At 38.5% G+C, this 25,182-nt stretch overlaps 1 long non-coding RNA gene across 2 annotated transcripts; it reads right to left on the bottom strand.

Annotated features, from left to right (window-relative positions):
• Positions 1–584: 584 nt before the first annotated feature.
• Positions 585–19,083, bottom strand: LOC131826404 (uncharacterized). 2 transcript variants are annotated; one of them, XR_009351577.1, is made up of 4 exons: positions 18,538–19,083; positions 6,351–6,474; positions 3,325–3,438; positions 585–2,097 (listed from the first exon to the last, which is right to left on the bottom strand). It is a non-coding gene; the product is annotated as an uncharacterized LOC131826404 (long non-coding RNA). The 2 variants fall into 2 exon arrangements; XR_009351576.1 differs by lacking the exon at positions 585–2,097 and having other exon boundaries at positions 3,241–3,438; positions 18,538–18,948.
• Between the last annotated feature and the right edge of the window lie 6,099 nt (positions 19,084–25,182).

The raw sequence follows: 25,182 nt of genomic DNA on the forward strand, positions 1-25,182 counted from the left end.
TTTTTCTTGAGGAGGTCACAATAGTTCATTTTTGCTTATGTTTATGTTTCCTTTGTCTTTAGAGATATGTCTTGCAAGAAGTTGCTGTTACCAAAGTCGAAGGGGTTGCTGCCTATGTTCTCCACCAGGATTTTGATGGATTCCTCTCTCACATATAGGTCTTTCATACATTTTGAGTTTATCTTTGTTTATGGTATAAGAGAATGGCCCAGCTTCATTCTTCTGCATGTGGCTATCCAGTTTTCTCAGCACCATTTATTGAAGACACTGTCTTTTCTCTTTTTTTTTTTAAATATGCTCTCATACATTCCATTCTTTCTTTTTTGTTGTTGTTTTATTAATATACAATGTATTATTTGCTTCAGGGGTGCAGGTTTGTGAATCATCAGTCTTACACAATTCACAGTACTCACCAAAGCATATACCCACCCCAATGTCCGTAACCCAGCTACCCTACCTTCCCCCTCACCCCCAGCAACCCTCAGTTTGTTTCCTGAGATTAAGAGTCTCTTATGATTTGTCTCCCTCCCTGGTCCCATCTTGTTTCATTTTTTCCCTCCCTACCCCCCCCCCATGACCCCCCATTCTGCCTCTCAAATTCCTCATATCAGAGAGACCATATGATAATTTTTTCTCTGATTGACTTATTTTGCTTAGCATATTACCCTCTAGTTCCATCCATGTTGCTGCAAATGGCAAGGTTTCAGTTTTTGATGGCTTCATAGTATTCCATTTGTATATATATCACATCTTCTTTATCCATTCATCTGTTGATGGACATCTAGGTTCTTTCCATAGTTTGGGTATTGTGGACATGGCTGTTATATACATTTGGGTGCATGTTCCCTTCCTTCAGATCACTACAATTGTATCTTTAGGGTAAATACCCAGTAGTGCAATTGTTGGGTCATAGGATAGATCTATTTTCAACTTTTGGGGGAAACTCCATACTGTTTTCCAGAAACACTGTCTTTCTTTCCATTGAAAAATTGTTGCTTTGTTGAAGTTTAGTTTACCATAGAGTTGAGGGTCCGTATCTGGGGTCTGTATTCTGTTCCATTGATCTACATGTCTGTTTTTGTGCCAATACTATGCTATCTTGATGATCACAGCTTTGTAATATAGTCAGACATTGTGATACCCCCAGCTTTTGTTTTCTTTTTTAACATTCCCCTGGCTATCTGGTTCCATACAAATTTTAGGATTGTTTGTCCCAGCTGTATAATGTTGATATTATTTTTATAAGGATTGCTTTGAATGTATAGATTGCTCTGGATAGCATAGATATTTTAACAATATTTATTCTTCCAATCCATGAGCATGGACTATTTTTCCATTTCTTTGTGTCTTTCTCAGCTTCTTTTGTAAGTGTTCTGTAGTTTTTAAAGTACAGATATTTTACCTCTTTGGTTAGGTTTATTCTTAGGTATCTTATGGTTTTTGGTGCAATTGTAAATGGGACTGATTCCTTAATTTCTCTTTCTTCAGTCACATTGTTAGTGTATAGAAATGCAACTTATTTCTGTGCACCGATTTTTTTATCCTCTTACATTGCTGAATGGCTGTTTGAGTTCTAGCAATTTTAGGGTGAAGTCTTTTGAGTTTTCCACATAAAGTATCGTGTCATGTATGAAGATTGAGAGTTTGACTTATTCTCTGCCAATTTGAATGCTTTTTATTTCTTTATTTTGATGAAGCTCAATTTATCTGTTTTTCCTCTTGTTGCCTATGTTTTTGAGGTCATATCTAAAAATCCACTGCCACAACTGAGTTCATGAAGATTTACCACTGTTTTCTTCTAAGAACTCCATAGTCTTAGTTCTTACACTCACATTTTTTTATCCATTTTGAGTTAATTTTTACATAGTGTGAGTTAAGAATCCATATGCCATCCATGTGACTATATTAAATTATCCCAGATTAATTTATTAAAAACACTGTTCTTTTCCCATTGAATGGTCTTGGCATCTTTGTCAAAAACTAATTGTCCATAGACACCTAGACACAAAACTCTTATTGAAGTCATGAGAAAGAATAGACTGGGACTCATATAAATTGTATGGAGAAAATTGGTGCCTCTTTTCAGTAAATCCTTTCCTAGAACACAAAAGTGGGGGGAATATATTAACTAACCTCTGTTTTCCAGGTATACAGATCTCAGAAAAAGTCCAAAATTGTCAATCCCTCCTTTTGTTCGATATGAAGGAATATAATAGGCTTCTGAACAACAATATGTTTTGCCGTCTGGGCTGATTTTACTTCAGGTAAATGACTATATTCTAAAGAACAATCTTCTTAAATCCCTAATAGCATGTCCTGCTTAACCTCATTTCAGTTGAGGAATTGTCCCTCCACAAATAATATTTGGTCAGACTTCTCAATGGGATCTCTAATACATTGTACATCTGCAAGGTACAGAAGGATTCCTAACTGAAGTAAGACAATCATGTTGTTGCCATTCTTTTAGGAACAGGAGAGTGACATGTTTCAGGTTGTTTCAGGGATGAAAAATAATGTGAGAGGAGAGAGTAACAGAATCTCTTAAGAGATTAACCAGTTGGCTGAAAAGTGCTGCATGTTCTCAGTCAATAGTAATGTCTGTGTTGCATGAGGGACCATGAGGTTAAATAAAGAGCCTAGAACTATTTCAGCAGAAGCATCAATAAGTTTTGCCATGACACTGATTACCTTAAGTCAAGGGGGAAAAGCCTTTACAACGGGGTCAAGGGTGAGTCAATAGTAAGCAACTGGTTTTTGATGACACCCAAGAAATTGAGTTGAAACCTGAAGGGCTTGTTCAAATTGTTGGTGCACAATTCGATGGAATGGCTTTTGTAGTTAGGAGTGCCTAAGGAAGGAGGCTATTATAAGGCCTTATTTAGATTACAGAAAACCTGTTGTATTTGTGCTCTCAGATCAGAGTCTCTTACTGAAGACTTATACAATTCATAAAGAAGTGTTGGAATCACAGAAAAGTTTGTTACTCATTGCCTTCATTTTCCAGTTAAGCCTAGAGGTTTTCCCAGTTGCCACCTTGAAAGAGGTCTAGAATATTTGGACAGTCTTTAATCTATCAGGAAAATATTTCCTTCCTTAGATAGGTCATTTCCTAAATAAAGGATTGTGTTGTGAGACATTTGTAATTTATCTTTTGAAGCATCATGTTCTTTTCCTATTAACGCTGAGAATAAGCAAATGATCTTTTTTACAACTTCCTTGTTCCCTGAACAAAATAAGAGATTATATTATATTACATTATATTATATTATTAATCAGAACTGAATCACAAGAGAAATTTGCATCTTATAAGTTGTGATTAAAGACCTGAGAAAAACAGTACACAGATTCAGGGTACCCCTGAGGCATGACTGCCCAGGGATGTTATTCTCCTTTGTGGAAGGTAAAAAAGTGTTGACTTTCTTGGTCCTCTTAGGTATGCTGAAAAAGACAAGGCAAAGAAGCAATTGACTGTAAGCATAATAGATGACAGGATGGTATCTGAATTACGTACTACAAAGAAACAAAAGATCACAATTTTGTGATGGTTTTGAAGTCTTCAACAATTTATATTTTCATCCATTTGGCAAAATGTGAGTGTTACAAGGGCTACTACAAACTATGAGAAGATCTTTGAATATAGGGGTTTTTTTTTTAAAGATTTTATTTATTTATCTGACAGAGAGAAATCACAAGTAGATGGAGAGGCAGGCAGAGAGAGAGAGAGGGAAGCAGGCTCCCTGCTGAGCAGAGAGACCAATGCGGGACTCGATCCCAGGACCCTGAGATCATGACCTGAGCCGAAGGCAGCGGCTTAACCCACTGAGCCACCCAGGTGCCCTGAATATAGGGTTTTTAAAGATAGGCTTGAGCTCTTCCTTTGTGTGTGGCCTCAAAGAATATTGGGAAAGCTTGGGTGATGGTTTGGTAAGATCTAGTTGAATTTTAATAGGTTCTCTTACAATTGTGTTCCATTTCCATTGCTGGAAGTTTTAGCCCATAAAGTGTGAAGTATGGTGTCAAGATCTTTATTAGAGGAATGCATTAAATATTATAGAGAAGGCAAAGGTATATCCAGAGTAAAAACAACTGGATTATGAATAAAGGAGCCCTCTCAAATCACAAGAAATTGTTCCTTCCATGTGTAACTGCAAAGGCCATTTGCAAAGCATTTATCTCCTTATTAACTTTGCAATTGTGGTATCACAAAGCAAAAAATGAAAGTTTTTCAGTAAAGTATACAAGGGTTACAGTTAAGGACTGAATTATTTAAAATACCTGCTCCTGTGTGCTGTTTTCTCTGAGGAATAGGTTGAGGAATAGGCTGAGTAATGGCAGTACAATTTAACATAGAAAGAGTAGTACCCAGTATCCATCAAGACTTAGTGAGGTTGACCATTTATATTTATAATTCACTTTGTTTGCTTAAAAGTAATCCAGAATATTGAATGCATTTTCCTCCCTTATTGATCTAAATTGATGGGTTTGTTTGTTTGTTTGTTTTGCTAGGATGAAACAATTTTTCTTCCCCAGTGTCCCTTCTTTTTACAAAATCTATAAGCGTCCTTATCAATAGGTGGCTGGTTGAGAAGTGGTCTGCTTAGCTATTTGATCTTTAGGGCCACAAGTTTAAGTCTTGTCTCATTTTCATCCTAAAATTATTTCAAAATGTTATGTCAGATGTTTTAGTTCAGATAATGAGGCTATTTCCTATTCTAATTTCTTTGAATTAGGTGCCCAGTTTCAGGTTCAGCTCCATTGGCAAAATGAGATGCAAGGGCTGCTGTTCAATCAGCATCTTCACACCTACAACTTTTGGGGAAGATATGGTTTAGTCTATCCTAAAAAATATATCCCATCATTTCATCTTTAATTTATTGCATGATTAAATGATGGTTCAATCAATGTTTATTAGAAACATTTCATGTATGGTTCAGGAGACTTAGCCCTGCTTCGGGAACTTCTTTTTGAGTCTCGAGCTTATTGTGGAAAGAAGGATCCTATAGGTCCCATTCTGGGGAGGTCCAATCAGCTTTGCCACACAGGATTCAGCATCTGAGCTTCCAACCAACCATGTGTACAAGTTGCTATAGGTCAAGTAACTCTGGGTCATATGCACCAAAAAGAATCCTAAATTATTTTATGAGTATTTGCTGGTCTTGTCTAGGTTTAAAGCAATCTTTATAGCTCATAATTCAGCTTGAGTCCAAGGTTTAGATTCTGTAGTTCCCTGCATACCTAGTATATGGGAAGGATGGATTTTTAAAGGCAACAGACTTTGGTGGTTTTAGAAGAGTTGAGGAAAGGTAAAGGGTCTGGATAAGGGGAAGCAGATAGAGGGTTTGATAGAGTTGTAGAAAGAAAGAGACTGGAAGGATAAGAGGCTTCTGAAGAGGGAGAACAAGATATAGGGAAAAAGCTGAAGGACAAAGAAGACGAGGGCTTGCTAGGGATATTACTTTGTTGCTTAAGTTTTTCTAATTCCTCATAACTTTGGTCAAAGAATCTTTTTGTAAAGCAATATTTTATTTAAAATTTCTTTGGAGGCCTCTGCATACCAATCAAAAAATGCTGCCCTTGTGAACTGAGAAATCACATTCCTTTCTTTTCTAAGGAAATTTTCAAAAGAACAATTTTATGGAAGTCAAACGCCTCCCCCAGCCTCAAGTGCCCATTAAAGGCTTAAATCATACTTGGGAAAATTATGTCATTTGGAAAGGTAAGTACTGAGTAAGAGTAAGCACTGTCATAAGGGTAGATATATGAAGCAAAAGTTTCCCCAGAAGAGGAGAAAATTGAGGCTTAGATTATCTCACGAGAGCTGGCAGTGCTGGTAGAAATGAAACGTTTGTGCAGCTCCTATCTCAAACCCCAAACTCATGATTGGTCACCTCCAAACACAGACTTGACAATCTGTGCCTTCTGGCTCATGGAATACCAGAGAGAATGCTCTTTCTGAATCAAAAAGGAGGGGGAACAAAGCCCTCAAGACCAAAATTTGAGATGGAAAGAGAACCTCATCCAGTTTTACTAGTGACTTACAACAAAGTTTGTCCAAATGGGCAGTTGTGGTAAAAACAGCAAACTCTTTGGTCTGTGAGGCTGCCATCAACAAAAGGCTTAGAAGACATATGACTGTGTTATATCATATGATTCTCCTTCTTATGACATATAGCACTTTTAGGCAGCACTCCATAAAGCAGTAACACAAATGTAACAAAAAAGGATGAAAAGACCCACCCATTTGCCAAACAAATGGGTGGGCACTGATAACAAAACCTGTGTACCAAACTCAGAAGAATGACCAAAGAACTCAACAGAAAAGAGTGGAGTTCAGGTCTGTGCTGACTTACCTATCACTCTGGACTTGACAAGCAGCAAGCAGTGAGACATAATAGGTTCTAAGTGCCCAGTTGAAAACTGGAGGCCATGGTGATGGTCAGTGCAAACTGTGTCTTGATGGAAACTCCAAAGAAACTGTGGTAATAAATGAAAATCATTGAAATGAACACAAACATTTATTCAGAGCTTGCTATATCAAGCTAGTTACCACCATCACCTGAGATGAGCAGAAACTCAAACACAGGTAAAGTAGTAAAATGCTCTAGAGTTGAAAAAGGAAAGGCTTCAGGTGTGCCCCAATTAGAAGGTATTGGCTTACAGAAGCTAGAGGACTAACTAGAAGTGAGCCACCCTATATGATTGGTCAGGAGTACATATTTGGTTTTCTATGGTTCATCCTAAGTCAGAGGTATAGGCAAAAATTAGGGCAGCTGTGAAATATTGACCAGATCCTGATTTGGGACTGATTTTAAACAGGTTATGTGCCTTATTAGACTGATGGCTATAGAGGCTGCATGTCAGAGCTATATTTCTGTATATGGTCTAACCACTGCTTATTTTTATATTCAGTCTCTTACCATTCATTGAGTTTTTTGGAGCTGAGATGTCAGTTATATTGGTGGTATTGTCCATAGCATTGGTTACTAGTCCAATAAGGATGAATGACCTGAGAATTTCACCAGACATCATTGGTAGTCCAAACAGTGGCCTATCCAGGGAAATAACTGAACCATGAATGATCAGTTGGAATAATGAGTCTTTCTAGTGTTATGAAAAGCTCTTAGGCTTGAGCTTATAATAACTCTTCAGATCTTGGAGGCAAAAATTTATTACAAGGCACTTTAGAGTCCCAGTAAAAACCTGCCAATCAGTTTGTAGCTCCCAGTAATTCCAACTCAAGGATACAGAAAAATTGGAAAGCTTGTTTAGAGGCTAAGATTAATTTTTAGCCAAATATTGAAGGAAACTGGAAGAAATGAAAACTTGGTAAGCATTGACAAGATGTACAAGGTGAGAAAATGCAGTTCAGTTTAGAAGTTAACACCAAACAAGCTTTTGCACAGGAAATGAGAAAGCTTGGTTACCAGACAAGACAAAGTTTGCATATTGACCAGTTCCCTGCAGTTTAGGTGCAAAAGAGCTCAAAGGCAATGAATAGGGTCAGAATCTGATATCCAGAAGAACATGCTTAGTTTCCCATTGAAACACAAAATGCTCTTACAGTCCTTCTTCCCCTTTTGATCAAAGACAATCTCAAAGAAAGATTATTCTTGATCATAAAACAAGGATGCTCTCATTGGACGTGGCCTGGTTGTTTCAATAGATGCAGCAAGAATGACAAGTCAACACACAAATCTTCTATTTGCTTTGCTGGGCATTTTCATAAAGATACCTCAGATTTGATTTTTCAAAGCCTCTTGAGCATAGGAAGCCAAGCCAAAACCTCACCATCATTTTTCACCTGCGGTATCTAGTGATTTGGTGGAAAGCCCTCTCTTCCTGAGGTCCCCCAAATATCCCAAGATTCCTGAGCCCACTAAGAAGTGACCTTCCGTGCTCACCTATGAGTCTGGGAACCCTATGAAGCCAGTTACTAGGCCAGTTTTACCAAGAGGGACTTTGTAAGCATTGGCTCCATGAAGTCCACCTTAATTCCTGAAAAGTGTGGGCACATCTGATGAAATGAGCATCCTTCTCAACTATGACATTCTAGGCAACGTCAGCCTTGATTGTAGTGTGTCCATTTTGTTCCTATTAACAAGGTGGATAGACTCTTACTGAATCTTTGCAAATATCTAGAGTGTCACGAAAACAGGCATCCTCAATAAGAGTTCCCCAAATTTCACAGGGTGAGTCAGGGAAGAAAAGATCAATGTTTCATTTCTGCTTTACAAGAGCACAGTCTAATAAGTTGTTATGAGTGATAGGTAGCTGAGAGAAAAGAGCTCAATGCTCTGTTTTCTGGATGTTCCCTTACATCCAGAAAACAGAGCGTTAAAGCATCACCACTGTTCCAAGCAAGGCCCATGTCCAACCAGTTTATTCACTTCGTTCAGTTCTTTGTAATTAATTCTTGTTCCACTTGATTTGGGGTTAGTAGTCTCATGAACACATCTGCTTCTTGACTAGACGTCTGGAACTCCTGACTCAGCTCACTGGTAGGATCTCATAGTTATTGAAGCAATGCCATCAGAATTCTGTATCCAAGTATATGTGGCACGGTCCACTTCCATAGGTTTCTAGGCTAGTCCTTTTTTTGTTGAAGACAGAGCACTTAGCCAGTAGTTGACTTCCAAAGGCTCTTTGGGAAACATCAGAGTAAAGCAGAAAACCACTTGTAAGTGACAGAAAAGTTAAAATAGCCATAGTTAGTGCATTATTTTTATAATTTTAAAAGTCAAAGATCTGATCATAAGTCACTATTAGATTAGTACAGTTGATAACAATATATGATTATTTATATGAGACTTTAAAAAAAGTCAGTTTAGAAAGCTTTAGACAAAACATGCCAAACAGAATGATGAATCCTATTTTCAAAGTTAAAAATAGAGCTACTCTATGACCCAGGAATTGTACTACTATTTACCCCAAAGATACAGATGTAGTAAAAAGAAGGGCCATATGCACCCCAACGTTCATAGCAACAATGTCCATAATGGCCAAACTGTGGGAAGAGACAACATGTCCTTCAACAGATGAATGGATAAAGATGTGGTCCATATATACAATGGAATATTACTCAGCCAACAGAAAGGATGAATACCCAACTTTTGCATCAGCATGGATGGGACTGGAGGAGATTATGCTGAGTGAGATAAGTCAAACAGAGTAAGACAATTATCATATGGTTTCACTTATTTGTGGAACATAGGGAATAACATGGAGGACATTAGGAGAAGAAAGGCAAAAATGAAGCCGGGGGATCAGAGAGGGGGACAAACTATGAGAGACTATAGACTTTGAGAAACATATTGAGGGTTTCAGAGGAGAGGGGGGTGGAGGGATGGGTTAGCCTGGTGATGCATATTAAAGAGGGCATGTATTGCATGGAGCACTGGCTATTATGTGCAAAAAATGAATCATGGAACACTACATCAAAAATTAATGATGTAGTGTATGGTGACTAATATAACTTAATAAAGAAAAAGAAAAAAAAAGAAGACTGGATGTTTTATCTAATTTGTGAAAATGGATAAGCATTATCTTTGTAGAGGAAAAAAAATCAGATACAACATAATAATTCTGAGACATGATATGCCATGAACATATCAAGCACATTCTTAAAATATACTTGTTATTGAGCAAAAAGTAAACTTAATCTGATTGAGTTAGGAAGAACATACTTGAGTAAACTAAAAAAGTATTCTTGCAAGGCTCATAACTCAAAAGGCATAACTACATTTATTAAAACAACAACATTAAAATAATCTCATTTGTCAAAGATTAACCTAAATCATGTGGGCTTGAATTTTAAAAGCATTTTGCTAAGTTTCTACAGGAATACTTCCCCCTCTCATATTGAACACATTAGGGATTTAATTGTCTTAATTTCTGGGAATTTCAGAAATATTAAAATTATATAAACTCTTACTTATCTCTTAGCCAATCCAAAAGGAGCTCCTTTAAGAGATCTTAGAGTTTAATGTGAGAATAATATTTAGAGGTAGGAAAATATCACACATGCATAATAGAACATACATTTACATATAGACTCAAAGAGCTTCGAGCTTTAATCTTTTTCTTTTTTTTCTTTTATTTTTTTCAGTGTTCCAAGATTCATTGTTTATGTACCATACCCAGTGCTCCATGCAATACATGCCACCCTAATACCAACAGGCTCACCCTTCCCCCTACCCCACTCCTTTCCAAACCCTTCAATTTGTTTCTCAGAGTCCACAACCTCTCATGGTTCATTTTCCCCTCTGATTTACCCCAATTCACTTTTCCTTACCTTCTCCTAATGTCCTCTATGTTATTCCTTATGCTCCACAAGTAAGTGAAACCATAAAATAATGGACTGTCTCTGCTTGACTTTTTTCACTCAGCATAATCTCCAGTCCTATCCATGTTGATAAAAAAAGTTCATCCTTTTTGATGGAGGCGTAAAATTCCATTGTATATATGGACCATACCTCCTTTTTCCATTCATCTGTTGAAGGGCATCTTGGTTCTTTCCACAGTTTGGTAATTGTGGCCATTGCTGCTATGAACACTGGGGTACATATGGCCTGTCTTTTCACCACATTTTATCTTTGTGGTAAATACCCAGTAGTGCAATTGTAGGGTCATAAGGTATCTCTATTTTTAATTTCTTAAAGAATCTCCACACTGTTTTCTAAAGTGGCTGCACCAACTTGCATTCCCATCAACAACGTAAGAGGATTCTAGCTTTAATTATTAACTAAAAAATCTTAGCCCTTATTCAGACATAAACATAAAAACTCAAAACTCATTGGTTCATAGAAAAGAGCTGAGTCTACTCCTTAGCTCACTTTTATATTTCTACAAAGATTACATTTTTGGCGGATGGGGCAAATGGAAGTAACTCGCTCAGTGCAAGAGCTGAACAAGTTTCCTCAGTATTTGTGGAGGAGATCCTTAAGATGTGTTTTGCCCTGACGTGTAATCCTACGGAAGCTGTGGACTGCATTTTGGGAGAGGGGCAGAGGAGCAACCAAGCGGCCATCTGGGATCTCCAAAGTCCATCTGAGTGTTGAAAACATGCAGCCTATTTCCAGTTGAAAACATGCAGCCTGTTGAAAACATGCAGCCTGTTTCCAGTTAGCTTTTTCAGCACAGGCTTTTGCTCTTGGTGTCACTGAGCTCCTCAGAGCCCCAACAGTGGTAGGGGACTTAAGCCTCAGCTGTCTACAGGGAGTTGAGGAACATGAATGAGAAAAGAAAGGCCTGGCAGGGGTGGCTAGTGAAGAGGAGGAGGTAGAGGTATTGAAGGGGGAAGAACAAAGGATTCTAGGAAGCTGAAGTGAAGGTTGAGAATGGAAAAAAGGAGGCAGAAGTTAAGGGAGGGTGATGGGAAGGCAGAGATTTTAGAAGACACTGAGGAAAGGAACTGGTCTTTGAAGGAAGCAATGGTCTCTGAAAGTTTTTGCAGAACAGGTATTGTTCTGTTTCTTTATACCAAACAATAAAAGCAGTCCACTCTTTGGATAAGATCTTGGAGTCATTGCTTGCTCAGAATGATCTGAGCAAGTAGATCCTAGCTCAGAATGAGCCAATTCGCAAAGATCCTTAATTCCTCGAAGAGGCCATTGAAATTTTAAGTTTTTTTTAAATTTTATTTATTTATTTTTTTAGTGAAATTTTGTCATTTCGAAGAGATTGGTGAAATCAGTGTGAATAAAGTCCAAGCACATCCCCCACAGGCAAGAGAGTGTGGAACAATGAAAGGAATGGTAATATGATAGTGAAACGAATACCTGTTGGTCTAAGTATCTTTACCCAAGAGGTCTATCTCAGGAGGGAGTCAGAGGCTTTAGTTATACCCAGGAAAGCCAGAAGAAGGCAAAGAAGTAGAAGGAAGGAAAATGATGAAAATGAAGAATAAAACCAAATCTTTACCACGCTACAACAGACACGTGTTTGAAACACTGTACCAGGAGTTAGACTCACAGGCTGTGGATCATGACCTCCAAGCCAGGAAAGGACCCAGCATCTGCTAAGATGGCATTGACCCCTGCATGGAGAAAAACAAAGTCCTGGAGGCAGAATCACAGCATCATCCTTGTCAAAGAAAAAGAAATACAATCTGGATATCAATATGAGGATTTCTTTAAGGGAATTATTGCAGTAGTAGGAGGAGAGTATCATAATAGGAAAATGCTTGAAGACTAAGTCAGAAATGTCTCAGGGGAGGGATGGGTGAGCAAAACTTTTTTTTTTTTTAAGATTTTATTTATTTAACAGAGAGAGAGAGATCACAAGTAGGCAGAGAGGCAGGCAGAGAGAGAGAGGGAAGGAAGCAGGCTCCCCGCGGAGCAGAGAGCCCAACGCAGAGCTCAATCCCAGGACCCTGGGATCATGACCTGAGCCAAACGCAGAGGCCTTAACGCACTGAGCCACCCAGGCTACCCTGAGCAAAACTTTTAAATGCAAAGATGCCTGGGATAGGTGGCTGTGGAGAGTAGGAGGTGGGGAGGTAAAAGCTGATGTGGGAGGGGGTTCCTGAAACTTAACCTTCACCAATTGTTTTACTAACAAGGAAGTCAAGGCAGGAAGTATTGGTTTGTGGTTAAGCACATGGGGCATGTTCTGCACTTGAGATGAACAAATAAAGTACAGAAATTGTACATGGGTTTGAGGGCCTTGCTGTCTTAACATTGCATCAAACTCAAAGCTTGATTAACCTTGTCAGGACCTAAAATTGTTTTTGAGATTTCTCAAAGGGTCCCCCAAAAATCTCTTTTGTAAAAAGTATAAATGTTAGGAATAATGATGGTTATTTGTATGTTTCTGACGATGAGTTATGGGAAATATTCTCAAATCAGAAGAATTACCTAGATTTCCTTAGGTTAAATTTGTATGGGTAAAATGTCATTAACATAAATATTTAAACAATTGTGTTCTGTATAGGAATGTTCAAGACAATGGTTAACATTTTTGCTATCCATGACATGTTTCTATTTATCATAGTCTTGGTGTTGCTTTGCCTATAAGACAAAAGCAGTATTGTATTAGCACTCATAATTTCAGTTATTTAGAAAAAAAAAATTAACTTGGTTGCAACTTTATTTTTTTAACTTGAATCTAGTGTATTTCAGGCAGTAGTGCTCTACTGGAGGTTCAGGTCATTTATCCTAGATTTTATTAATCTACTACTGATGTTTAGAACCTACTTCAGATGTATTAAATCTATTTACTTGATAATCTTGATATATTCTTGGTATATGCTAATTTTATGCTGGGCATATATGGTATCTAACATTTCTGGATATTTATATGTTATATTATCTCTGTGAAGATTATGTTTATCTACTTTCATAAATTATATGTGATTTCTACTCTTCTTTGAAATAGGCATAAATCTTTATGCTTACATTTATTTCATCAAAAACTTTTTTGGATTGATTTGGTTTTGTTTTGCATGCTATGGAGACAATCAGATATGTTTGTCAATTCTTTTATTCTATTATTCTTATAATGAACTTTCCTCAGGTTATTCTCTTTTGAAAAATATCAATAGAGAGTAAACAATAGACATTTCTGGTCTTTCATCATCTACAGAGAGCTTGTATGTTTTATTTTACCCCATGAAGTCACCTGGACTCAGCTATAAGGTAGAGTGTTCCATCTTCAACAAATGTTCTCAAATCAGATCCCTGTCTGAGAGTCTGGTAAAGAAGACAATTCCAGGTCCTCTTGGGCACAGGATTCTGATGGCATTGCTTCAATAACTATGAGATCCTACCAGTGAGCTGAGTCAGGAGTTCCAGACGTCTAGTCAAGAAGCAGATGTGTTCATGAGACTACTAACCCCAAATCAAGTGGAACAAGAATTAATTACAAAGAACTGAACGAAGTGAATAAATGGATTGGACGCGGGCCTTGCTTGGAACAGTGGTGATGCTTTAACGCTCTGTTTTCTGGATGTAAGGGAACAGAGCATTGAGCTCTTTTCTCTCAGCCACCTATCACTCATAACAACTTATTAGACTGTGCTCTTGTAAAGCAGAAATGAAACATTGATCTTTTCTTCCCTGACTCACCCTGTGAAATTTGGGGAACTCTTATTGAGGATGCCTGTTTTCGTGACACTCTAGATATTTGCAAAGATTCAGTAAGAGTCTATCCACCTTGTTAATAGGAACAAAATGGACACACTACAATCAAGGCTGACGTTGCCTAGAATGTCATAGTTGAGAAGGATGCTCATTTCATCAGATGTGCCCACACTTTTCAGGAATTAAGGTGGACTTCATGGAGCCAATGCTTACAAAGTCCCTCTTGGTAAAACTGGCCTAGTAACTGGCTTCATAGGGTTCCCAGACTCATAGGTGAGAATGGAAGGTCACTTCTTAGTGGGCTCAGGAATCTTGGGATATTTGGGGGACCTCAGGAAGAGAGGGCTTTCCACCAAATCACTAGATACCGCAGGTGAAAAATGATGGTGAGGTTTTGGCTTGGCTTCCTATGCTCAAGAGGCTTTGAAAAATCAAATCTGAGGTATCTTTATGAAAATGCCCAGCAAAGCAAATAGAAGATTTGTGTGTTGACTTGTCATTCTTGCTGCATCTATTGAAACAACCAGGCCACGTCCAATGAGAGCATCCTTGTTTTATGATCAAGAATAATCTTTCTTTGAGATTGTCTTTGATCAAAAGGAGAAGAGGGACTATAAGAGCATTTTGTGTTTCAATGGGAAACTAAGCATGTTCTTCTGGATTATCAGATTCTGACCCTATTCGTTGCCTTTGAGCTCTTTTGCACCTCTGTAAACTGCAGGGAACTGCTCGATATGCAAACTTTGTCTTGTCTGATAGACACTAATTAGCTTCCTTTCCCAGTATGGATAAACTAGTATTGATACCTACTTATAAATCAAATTTGTGTCTGTTAATTGACAGATTGTCAACTTTCATCAAATTTTCAGTTCTTCCTATTTCCTTCAATATCTGACTACAAATATTTCAAACTAACCTGTCCAACTTTTCTCCCTTGTTCCTGACTTCAAGTCACTGAGAACGAAAACGTAATTACCCAGATCCTTATTAGGACTCTAAGTTGCCTTGTAACTGGTCTTCCCCCGCCCCCTCCCCAAGATTTAAAGGAACACTGCACTGGTTCTTGCAGGGACCAGACTTGTCCCTGGACAAGCAGCCGTCTGAGTCACTAAAAGTCAATAAAAGTAACTCTGAGTCACAGAAAGTCTGGTGAAATGCTCATGTCATACATGTCCTTACAAGGGAGGTAACCCAGACTTGGACAACATAATCAGCAGGACAGTTCAACTCAGAGAGCAGTGCTGCAAAAACTATTTCATCCACTGATCTGAATTTCACAGGACTAGATAGTCTTAGGGTTCAACCTTGGGGTCTTTATTTTAATACATTCCTTTATATTAACATTTATCTTCTTTATTTTAGGCATCCCATTGAAGGACACTGAAACAACTGATCTTTGCCTACATACCAAACAGATGGTAAACTAGCCTTCCACTAGGGATATCACTAAGAAAATGTAGACGCTGAGGTCTGTTTCACTCAGCCATCTCTTGTTGGAGTTATTCCTCATCTCTGAATTGTTCACAGAGAATGTCTCTGAACCCACCTTAAACAAGGAGAGGGACTGAAAGGCTGATGGAACTTTGTGCTTCACACGAGTTTAGGTTGCTTTGCTGAAGACCACCAGGTCCCAACCCTAGGTACACTTTAGCTTGTTTCCTTCATCTGATGTACAGAATCCCAAGCCCATGTGCCTGAGCACAAACCAAATTTTCTGCCTCAAGTTTTCTGTTTGTACAATATTTGATGCCGTTCATTAAGCTCCAAGTCTCTCCCGCACACCAGCTGTTAACATGACATCATGCTTTTGCTTTCCACAGACAGTTATCCCAAGGTCTCTGCTTACAGAAGCTTCACTCCCACTCCCCTTGCCTGAAACTGTTGTGGCCTGGGCTTTGAGCAGCTCTCTGCAATAGTTTCATTCAATAATGTCTTCCCTTACTTGGGTCCAGACTCAACTTTTTTTTTTTTTTCCCCCTTGACAACTTCCTTGGCAAGTGATATTTGTGATTTGAGCTCTGGAAGGTAAAATATGAAAAGGGTCAAGTTTGAACACTTAATTACATAAGATCATGGACTACTAAGAAAAATAGTTGGTTATCTAGTTAACTAAAATGGCAATAGAAATTTTAAAGTAGATATAAGAGGTATGTGACTATAAAGACTTCCAGTTCTTTTTAAGTGAAAAGGCTTTGTTCCCTCAAATTATTAAGGAGATGACAAAATCAACAAATACAAAAATTATTCTAATAAGACCCTGAATAGTTATTTTCTAGGCAGATTATTCTCAAGGTAGAGGAAAGTACTTTACAAGCACTTACTAAGAGAACACCAGTATTCCAAGAAAAATTGTCATTTTAATAAAGTGAAAACCAAATGCTAGTTTTGAAACAGCATATTTGGTACTAACACTCTTACTAAAAATCTTATAAATAAACTCGTAAACCTCCGCCAGCTTTGACTATAAGAAGTAAAATTCCCTTTCCGTGAACCATCTGCAACTTTGTCTCTCCAGACAAGTTTTGTCATAAACTTCTTCCTCTCTCTTTCATTTTGGAATGAGTCATTTTACTTTGGAACAAAGCTTCTCTTGTTTTCCTTAACAAAATACCTCCTGCATGCTTTGCATGTAAAGGTTTTCCTCTCTGCTGCTCCTAATAGAGCCTCATTCACATATATTGATTCTAAGTTTTCACTACAGCTGCTTTTATTGCACTGAGAGGACTAGGAGGTGGTGTAAGAGAAGAGGTATTCCCAGGGCATGTGTCAAAATGGTGAGGCAGATCTTATTAGAGCTACTGCATAGAGAAGAGAGACTTCAGAACAGCCCTGAGTCCCATTCCATACAGCACAGACAACTGGAGATCTGCAGCCAAGGAGCCAAGTGAGGACAGACGACTGAGGAAAATTACTGAGAGGAACTTGCTTAGATACCAAAGTAGGGGGATTCTTGCTAAACTGGCTTAACAGGATTCTTACTAAAAGCAGACCAAGGACTTACATATCCAGGGCAAGGTACAAGAGCTTGATCATATAACAAGGACAATCAGATATAAAGGAAGGCGGTTGTCACTTAACTAGCTTAGGCTTCTTTGTTAAAATGGGGCTAAGTAGTCCGAGGTGGAGGCCTGATCTAGAAGAAGACTCACGGGAGCCTGACTAAAGTATGGTCAAAGAAGGAGTGTCTGTTAGTAAATAACTGTAAACTGTCTTTCATATACCAGTATTTTCTAGCAGACTAGGAGAGCTTTTCAATATATATCTTATATCTTTTTATAGCCATCAACATTCCTCATAGTATAGCATCTCAATGTGGCAAAAATGAACATGTCCATTAATAGACCCAAATATACAGCCTGTCTGTATTATATAAAAAATAAGAGGCAAAAATATATAAGAATGAAATTGTTATATAGCAATTAATGTTTTAATGTCTTGTCCTACTTAGATATGATATAGATACATAATGATTTATGAATTAACTAAATTTAGCATCAGTCCAATATTTTAAGTTACCAATTGATTTGGGAACTGTCTTCAAACTGACGTTCTACAAAACATAATTACTTTTGAAATAAAGTTTGTCCACATAATGACTTAATTTGACTAAACACAAGTTTACATTTTTTATAATCTTAAAATATAGTAACTGAAATGATAGCATATCAATTCAGAACCTTCACAAGTTGAGGAAAAACATGCCCAAGTAAAATAAGAATGTACATTTTTATTACATTTAATGTTGACAACTCAAAAGACAAAGCTGTTCTTATTAAACCAACAATATTAAATTAGTCTCATTTGCCAAAGTTACCTAAATTATGTAAACTTGAATTCTTAGAACATTTGAGTAACCTGCCTATAAGAAAGTGTTTTGAGCACATTGAAATATTCAAAATTTAATTTTTTCAATATTTGACAAGGTTTAGGAATAGTCTCATTCATATAAGACCTTAGCTCTGTCAATTAGAGTAGAACTTTTTAAAAAATTTTTGTAATCTAATTTAGTAATACCATCTGGAGGTAGAAAAATATTAAATACCTGTAGACACATAAACATACACCTAGATCTAGAAAACTTAGACCTTCAATTCCAAACTTTCAGTCCATACATCAGGGGTAAACCAAGAAATACAAAACTCACTTTCATATAAAAAGAGTTCTTTCCTTACTAATAGGTATAAATTCTTAATGGATTTGAATTCAAAATGGAGAAAAATGGATAAACAGAAAAGAGTAGCAAACTCGATTTTCCATCATCCTTCATTTAATGAGACAAAATATCAATAAACCATTTAATTCATTTACAGAAATAGCCTAATGGCTTAAACATTTAAAAAAAAAAAAAAACCCACCACTGGAAATCAACTAAAGTACTCAGAAAGAATCAAAATCAAATTCTTATTGTACTTGCAACAGATAAGATTTTGGAACATATAGGACCAGGATCAGGACTCACCTTTAGATCTCTGGACTTCCAGCCAGAAATGGAGTACAAAAGGCTCCAAATGGCCTTATGACCTGGCTAGGGTAAATGAAAATCTGAAGATAAGTTCAGATCCTGGGTCATGGCACCAAACTATCTGAGGCAAAAACCAGACAAGTTAGGAAACTAATATGATGGAGAATATCGCAAGCAGTATCAACCCCATTCTAAATATCTTTGGAGCTTTTAAATACAAGCTTTTATATGAGGTGGTTTACACTGTGGTTTTGCAAGCTGCAAACATAAATTATAGGCTTCAAAACAGGAAATGGATGTTTTTCCCAAATACGGCATACTTCTGAGAGCCTAGAGTTTTAATCTCTATTAATCAACCATGAGATAAAGAACAGGAAGCTGAAGGGTCTGTTTTCCCCTGTCGGCAGATTCAGACCAAAAGAGAGTTTTCTGGGTTTTGTCACACGTGATCAAAAGTCTTGTAACAGAGTTTCAACCAGAAGAAATAGCAAAAGAAATGAAATTTCTAGTAACCCCTGAAGCAAGGCTAAGTCATGTCTCCTTCCTCAACTTTGCACTCCCTTATGCATGAAGTGCACTTAATTTTCATGCCCCCCATACACCCCTCCTTACACATAGCCTCTCTTCCCCTCTTAACACTTCTACCAACATCTCTCCATCTCCACTAATGCCAGCCTAATCACTCTATCACTTGATCCTTCCAAAGCCACTGGACCACCTCCTAATTGGTCTCCTGCCTTCCAGTCTTTTCACCCACAATTCAGTTTCCATGGAAGAGTCAAAGCAAACTAAAGTGAAAATCTTATTTTTTTACTAATATGTTAAAAAATTTCTGTCCCTCCTTGTTATCCTTCCAAAATGGTCTTCTTGCATAGCAGAACATTCAAGCCCTTCATGTTCTGACTCACCTCCTCTCTTTTGCCAGCCCTCAGCAGACTCTACACCAAGCTCTACGGAACACTCATAGTTCCCAAACACCTCATGCTCTCTTCCATGTCTAGACACTTTCTTGTGTTTCCCTTTGCCTCCAGTGCCCGTTCTCTAGCTAAGTCCTTAAAGCACATACATATGAGATTTAGATGACAGGTATCCTGGGATCATCCCTGGCCGCACTTGTTTTCTCAGCCTTCCCAAATCTGAATGGACTGGAATCCCTCCACCCCATACTCTCTCCTTTCTTATCACTTACCGTTCCATTTGGAAAATTCCTCTTTCTTTGCCTGTTTCTGCAAATAAACCAGAACTCCCTGCAAGTTGAGACCATGTGTTCTCTATTGCTTTTTCATAACAAGAGGAGATGGGGGTTGTGGTAGTGAGTGGCCATCTCAGCTGATACACCACAAAAAAAGAATTATGTATTTCTCGAGCTTCATTAAATGTCTGCAGTGTGCCCAGAAGGCAGTGCCTGACACACTACAATCATGCAATGAACACTTGTGACATTAATAAGTGGGTGAACTTACCATGTACCTCCATAGTTATATAATATAGTGGGATGATACAACACTTCTCACTATTGTGTTGTGGAGACAAAACAAGCTTATGGAAAGTGATTAGAAAAACTAAAGACTGTATGAGGTAGAATATGAAATAGAGTGATTTATTTTTAAAGAACTGTGTTGCATTTCACAAAGCTTAATGAACGTTAGCACCCCCTAGCCAGCCACCTTAGGGGTCTGGATATGCCCTTCTTTGGCAATTGTCTCTCTTCACTCAAAACAACAACAACAAAAAACCAGGAAGGAATTCCTCCTTAGATCCTGATTCCAGAGAGAGTATCTGAGCAAGTTGCATGCTTGCAAATCTGTTCATTCTTTTTTAGTTAACCAACTTGAATATCCTCCTGGCTTTCATGACTATGGGATGCATTCTCCAAAATCAAATTTACAATTACAACGATCTTGGCACCACACAGTGCCCTGTGCATAAATAAGACTTGATAAATACTTGCTGAATCAGTGACGTGAAGAGCTTCCCACCACTTCGGGAATGATTGTGATTTCCTTAATTTCCTTGATTTTCTTCTGCTGAAACATTCTGCTTCCAATACCACTCATGATTATTCAGACCAGAGTCAAAGGAAAAAAAAATATCTTTATCCTGACTAACCATGTTCATAAACACGAGTTACAGTGACTGAAACATTTTCCAGAAGAGTGTGCTCTGAACCTGCTCAGCAGCACCACAGGTAAACCGCCCTTTTTTTTTTTTTTTTTTTTTTTTTTTTTTTTTTTTTGTAAACTGCCTTTTAAAGGAACTGCATCTCCGTGGAGAGCATCCATGGCAATATGAAAGTTCTGAGGTCCCAACTGTCTGTCTTCATGTGGGTTTCCCAAGAAGCAGATTCTGGGGTGCCTGGGTGGCTCAGTGGGTTGAAACTTCTGCCTTCGGCTGGGGTCATGATCCCAGAATCCTGGGATCGAGCCCCACACTGGGCTCTCTGCTAGGTAGGGAGCCTGCTTCCTCCTCTCTCTCTGCCTGCCTGTGATCTCTGTCTCTCAAATAAATAAATGAAATCTTAAAAAAAAATTAAAAAAGGAAGCAGATTCTGACGACAATATTCATTGCAAAGAGACTTGGAGTAAGATCCTAGCAAATATCAGCATGGGGATGGAGAATGGGAAGAGGCATGAGGCCAGAGCCGAGAGAACCCGTGAGAGATGCCTCTCAACCTCCATGGGGCAGTGTAGTACACCTCTCAGAGATAGCTGAAGAACTGAGAAATCTGGGCTGTTTCAAGCACTAACTCTCAAAAGATGAGAACTGCTCTGAGGATATTAATTCCCCAGCATTTACAGCCCACCTAACAGGCCAATCTTGATAGCTTGCCAGAGGAAGCTCTTAGAAACCACAAGTTCTCGTAGCATGTAGTATCCTGAACCACCAAGTCCTCAGGAGACACGGGTGAGCAACATGGGCAGTGTCTCTAACCTACACGTCGTACAGTCACATTTTGAATTGCAAGATACATTCACAGAATTTAGACTTGGTCACATTTCAGATGAGCCAAGGCAACTTCATCTGTAATAGGCTGTCTCCACCAATATACTGTGAAAAAAGAATTATGAATTTCTTGAACTTCATTAAATGTCTGCAGTGTGCCATGCAGTAGGCAACAGCTGGGTTTCTAGACTCTTCTTCAGATTTTCATTCTATCCTTTTGTACCCAAGTGAGACTAGTTCTCTCAAGCAAATGAAACATGTTTATCCTCTCCTTGAAACCCTGATTACATCCACCCTTTCAGAAGCAGATCCTGCATTGAGGAGTCCAGGACAAGGGGTGGGTTGAGGAAGTGCCCCCTCCCCCAAGAAACCCCGAAGGAAGGAATGGAAGCAGAGGAGGGTGTGGGAGGATGCCAAGAAAGGGTGTGAGGTCCATGCAGCCCCCTTGTCTGCAGCCTAATCCTGCAGAAAGTTCTGGAGTATAAATTACACTCTGGAGGTGCTCTTGTCTTAAGACAATGGAGAAGGGCTCTTGCAGTCCTACAGTCGCCCAGGATTAACAACAGGCTGCTCTATGTGAGCCCCCAGTGCCCAGGCACAATCCTCTGTGGCAAAAAGGAAGAGATTAGTTGCTGGTAAAAGGAATCCAAAGTGCTCTGTGCGGGGCACATTAAGTTCACTCCTCTGTCCTAGTCTTCCATTTTCTAGATGGTCACAGTTTCTGGGGAGAAATTTATGAGAGGAAGGTTAGTGGAATAAGTTAATCTCCTGTGCTGCTTTTGGATCTCAGACCTCAGGTGGTACCCATTCTCTCCCTTCCCTATCATTCTTTTAAATTCCCCTTGAGCTCTGGTGGGTACTTCTTGCCCTCATCCCTGAGGAGTCTGGGCCCCCAGTTGCCAAGTTTTATGAGCTCATAGTCCAGGAATACTAAGGGATGCCCCAGTGGATGTCCTGAGTGCCAAACATACCCCTGCCTGCTCCCATTATACGGCACCAACCCCTGCTTATACCCCAGGAACTCACCATGTTCATAGATCTCCTGACACTGTACTCCTACCAAGTTTCAGCCCAAGATCTCTCCTCTCCCATGAAGTCTTCCAGCTGCCTGCAAACCTCAGAGTTTTCTTCTTGCCCTTAATGCACAGAACTTATCGCTTATGCCTTTCCTCTGGGATGCATCACATTCTACCCTGTAATTCCTTATTACGGGATTTTTATTGACTTTGGACGGTGTCATTGGGTTGACATCTGACTGTATGTCTTGTCTTTCCAGTGGGAACCTGACCAGTGTTTACTGGTACCTTCAACGCCAGTGCAGACTGTGCGCCACCCCAGGGCTTAGTGAACACAGGTTGGATCGGCAGCTGAACGGGTTACAGAACGACACTTCTGCACCCTAAGACTGGAGCATGATTTTCTCAACAGAAGCCTTGCTTCCCATAGTTCACTTGGCTTTTTTTTTTTTTTTACTTTTAATTTTTTATTTTTTATAAACATATATTTTTATCCCCAGGGGTACAGGTCTGTGAATCACCAGGTTTACACACTTCACAGCACTCACCAAAGCACATACCCTCCCCAATGTCCATAATCCCACCCCCTTCTCCCAAACCCCCTCCCCCCAGCAACCCTCAGTTTGTTTTGTGAGATTAGGAGTCACTTATGGTTTGTCTCCCTCCCAATCCACTTAGTTCACAATTCGCTTGGCTTTTAATGACACTCTCTATCACTTAGTTCACAATTATCTTTCAAACAAAAACAACAACCAAATAAATAGCTTTCATAAATTTAAATTTTTCACATTTTGAAACTCGCCCAAAACTTCAAAAGCATATATTTTTAGATACTTTATTAAAAATGAGTCGCAGATGGAACCATAAATTACCCCCACCCAGAGAAATTTTCTCTTTTTTGGTATTGTTTCGACCTTGAAGTTGACAGACCTACTTTGTTTGGAGGTAGTGAGTATTTGTGAAGATGGCACAGTGGACATTTTCAATAATCACATGAAAACTCAGTTTAACTTACAGTGAACAAGTTTTTGGTATCAGGAATTGCCCTAGGTATTTTATACAGACTGGATTGTCCAGAAATCCTTTTTTTTTTCTCTTCTCCTTTGTGAAGCTCATATGTTGCAGTGTTTTGAAGTACGGCAGAGCCTCGTGTGGAAGCTTGAAGAGAAAGGGGAAAACCCAAGTCACTTCATTTTGCAATTAATTACTTCTGGAAGGCTTTGCTTTGTAATGGTCATATTTCTCTCTATATATTTGTTATTTCTGATTGTTTCTTTCTTATACACTCTACCTGGAAACAAAAAAAAATGTACACAAAAATAGAACTAATCTTGACTATGTGACTCCAAGTACGTAATCTGCTCTCCACAAGCAGTACTGGAATGAAATAAAACATTTATATGACTATTAATAAAAACCAAGATATATTGAATGTTTGCTGCAAGCAAGGCATTCTATAAAGCTCTCTATACACACCATCTCCTGCAATACCCATAGCAAGTTCCAGAAATGGGTACCATTATTCGCTCTGCTTTATAGATACACAAACTTGGGCTCAGAGAGTCTGAGTCACTTCCCAGAGTTTGCACAGCTAGTAGCGATAGAGACCTGAGTGGGAAAAGAGCCCTAGTTCTCTACCTGGAGATGGCTCTTCGAGTCATATTCTCAGCCCCAGTCTTGCTATCAAAAATAAATCACGAACTCTTTATATCTCTGTTTCTTCACTTACTGACTATAACCACTGACACCCACACTGTCTGTTCATGTCTGTCTCCTCATCCATTTGTCTGTCTTAGAACATTTAACTCTCACCGTTTTATGTTTTGTTTATAAGAGTGGTGGCTCTCAAAGAGCGGAAAATATGTCATACCCATCTTCATACTCATAGCTCCCAGACCACTATTTCACACATTTAAATGTATTAACTTATCTAATCCTTAAAATACCATAAAGAAGGTGTATTATTATTATTACCACTGTATCTCACACTTAAGAAGGTTACTGGACCCCAAAGACGATTATATAAATGATGTCGGATAATCCAAACCCAGGTCGTCTGGTTCCAGAATCCACGCACCTGAAGACTATGGTATCCAAGAAAGGAATTTGCTTTTCTTTTTAAATCCATGTCTAGTTCAGAGTAGGTTTTTATATCATTTCCATCTCCCTCCTCTCCTGAGTCTTTGGCTTCTATGTTTGCTCTGTGATCTGTACTTAGTTTTGTGTAATCAGAGATGTGATTCTCATTGCACTCTGTTTTAAAAAGCCCAGATATTAAATCTCCTATATGCATCAATATTACTTTCTGATTTATTTTTCTTAAGAACAACTTTGAAAGAAAAACACCTTCCTCTAATTTTCAAACCTCATTGCCTTAAATGTGAAGTTTAGCAAAGTTTGTCCACTCTAAAATATGCCAGTTTGGCACATGGATTATTTCAGAAAGAAGGCAATTAAGAATGAGCAGACACAAAAATGTTCTCTGCCCTTCTCCTATTTGCATAAAAGTAAGACATAAATTTGCCAAAGTGTCACCCTTCCCCTCTCTACCAGAGAGGACAAAAGCTAATCACCAGAGACAATTTTAGTTCCTTATCCAGGCTGGAAGCACAAGAGAAATCCACATACCAAACTGAGGTGACTAGACTTAGTTTACCTCATAGTTGTTTCCACACAATTTGTT

The sequence above is a fragment of the Mustela lutreola genome, chromosome 3 (assembly GCF_030435805.1).
Source record: "Mustela lutreola isolate mMusLut2 chromosome 3, mMusLut2.pri, whole genome shotgun sequence".
Taxonomy (NCBI): domain Eukaryota; kingdom Metazoa; phylum Chordata; class Mammalia; order Carnivora; family Mustelidae; genus Mustela; species Mustela lutreola.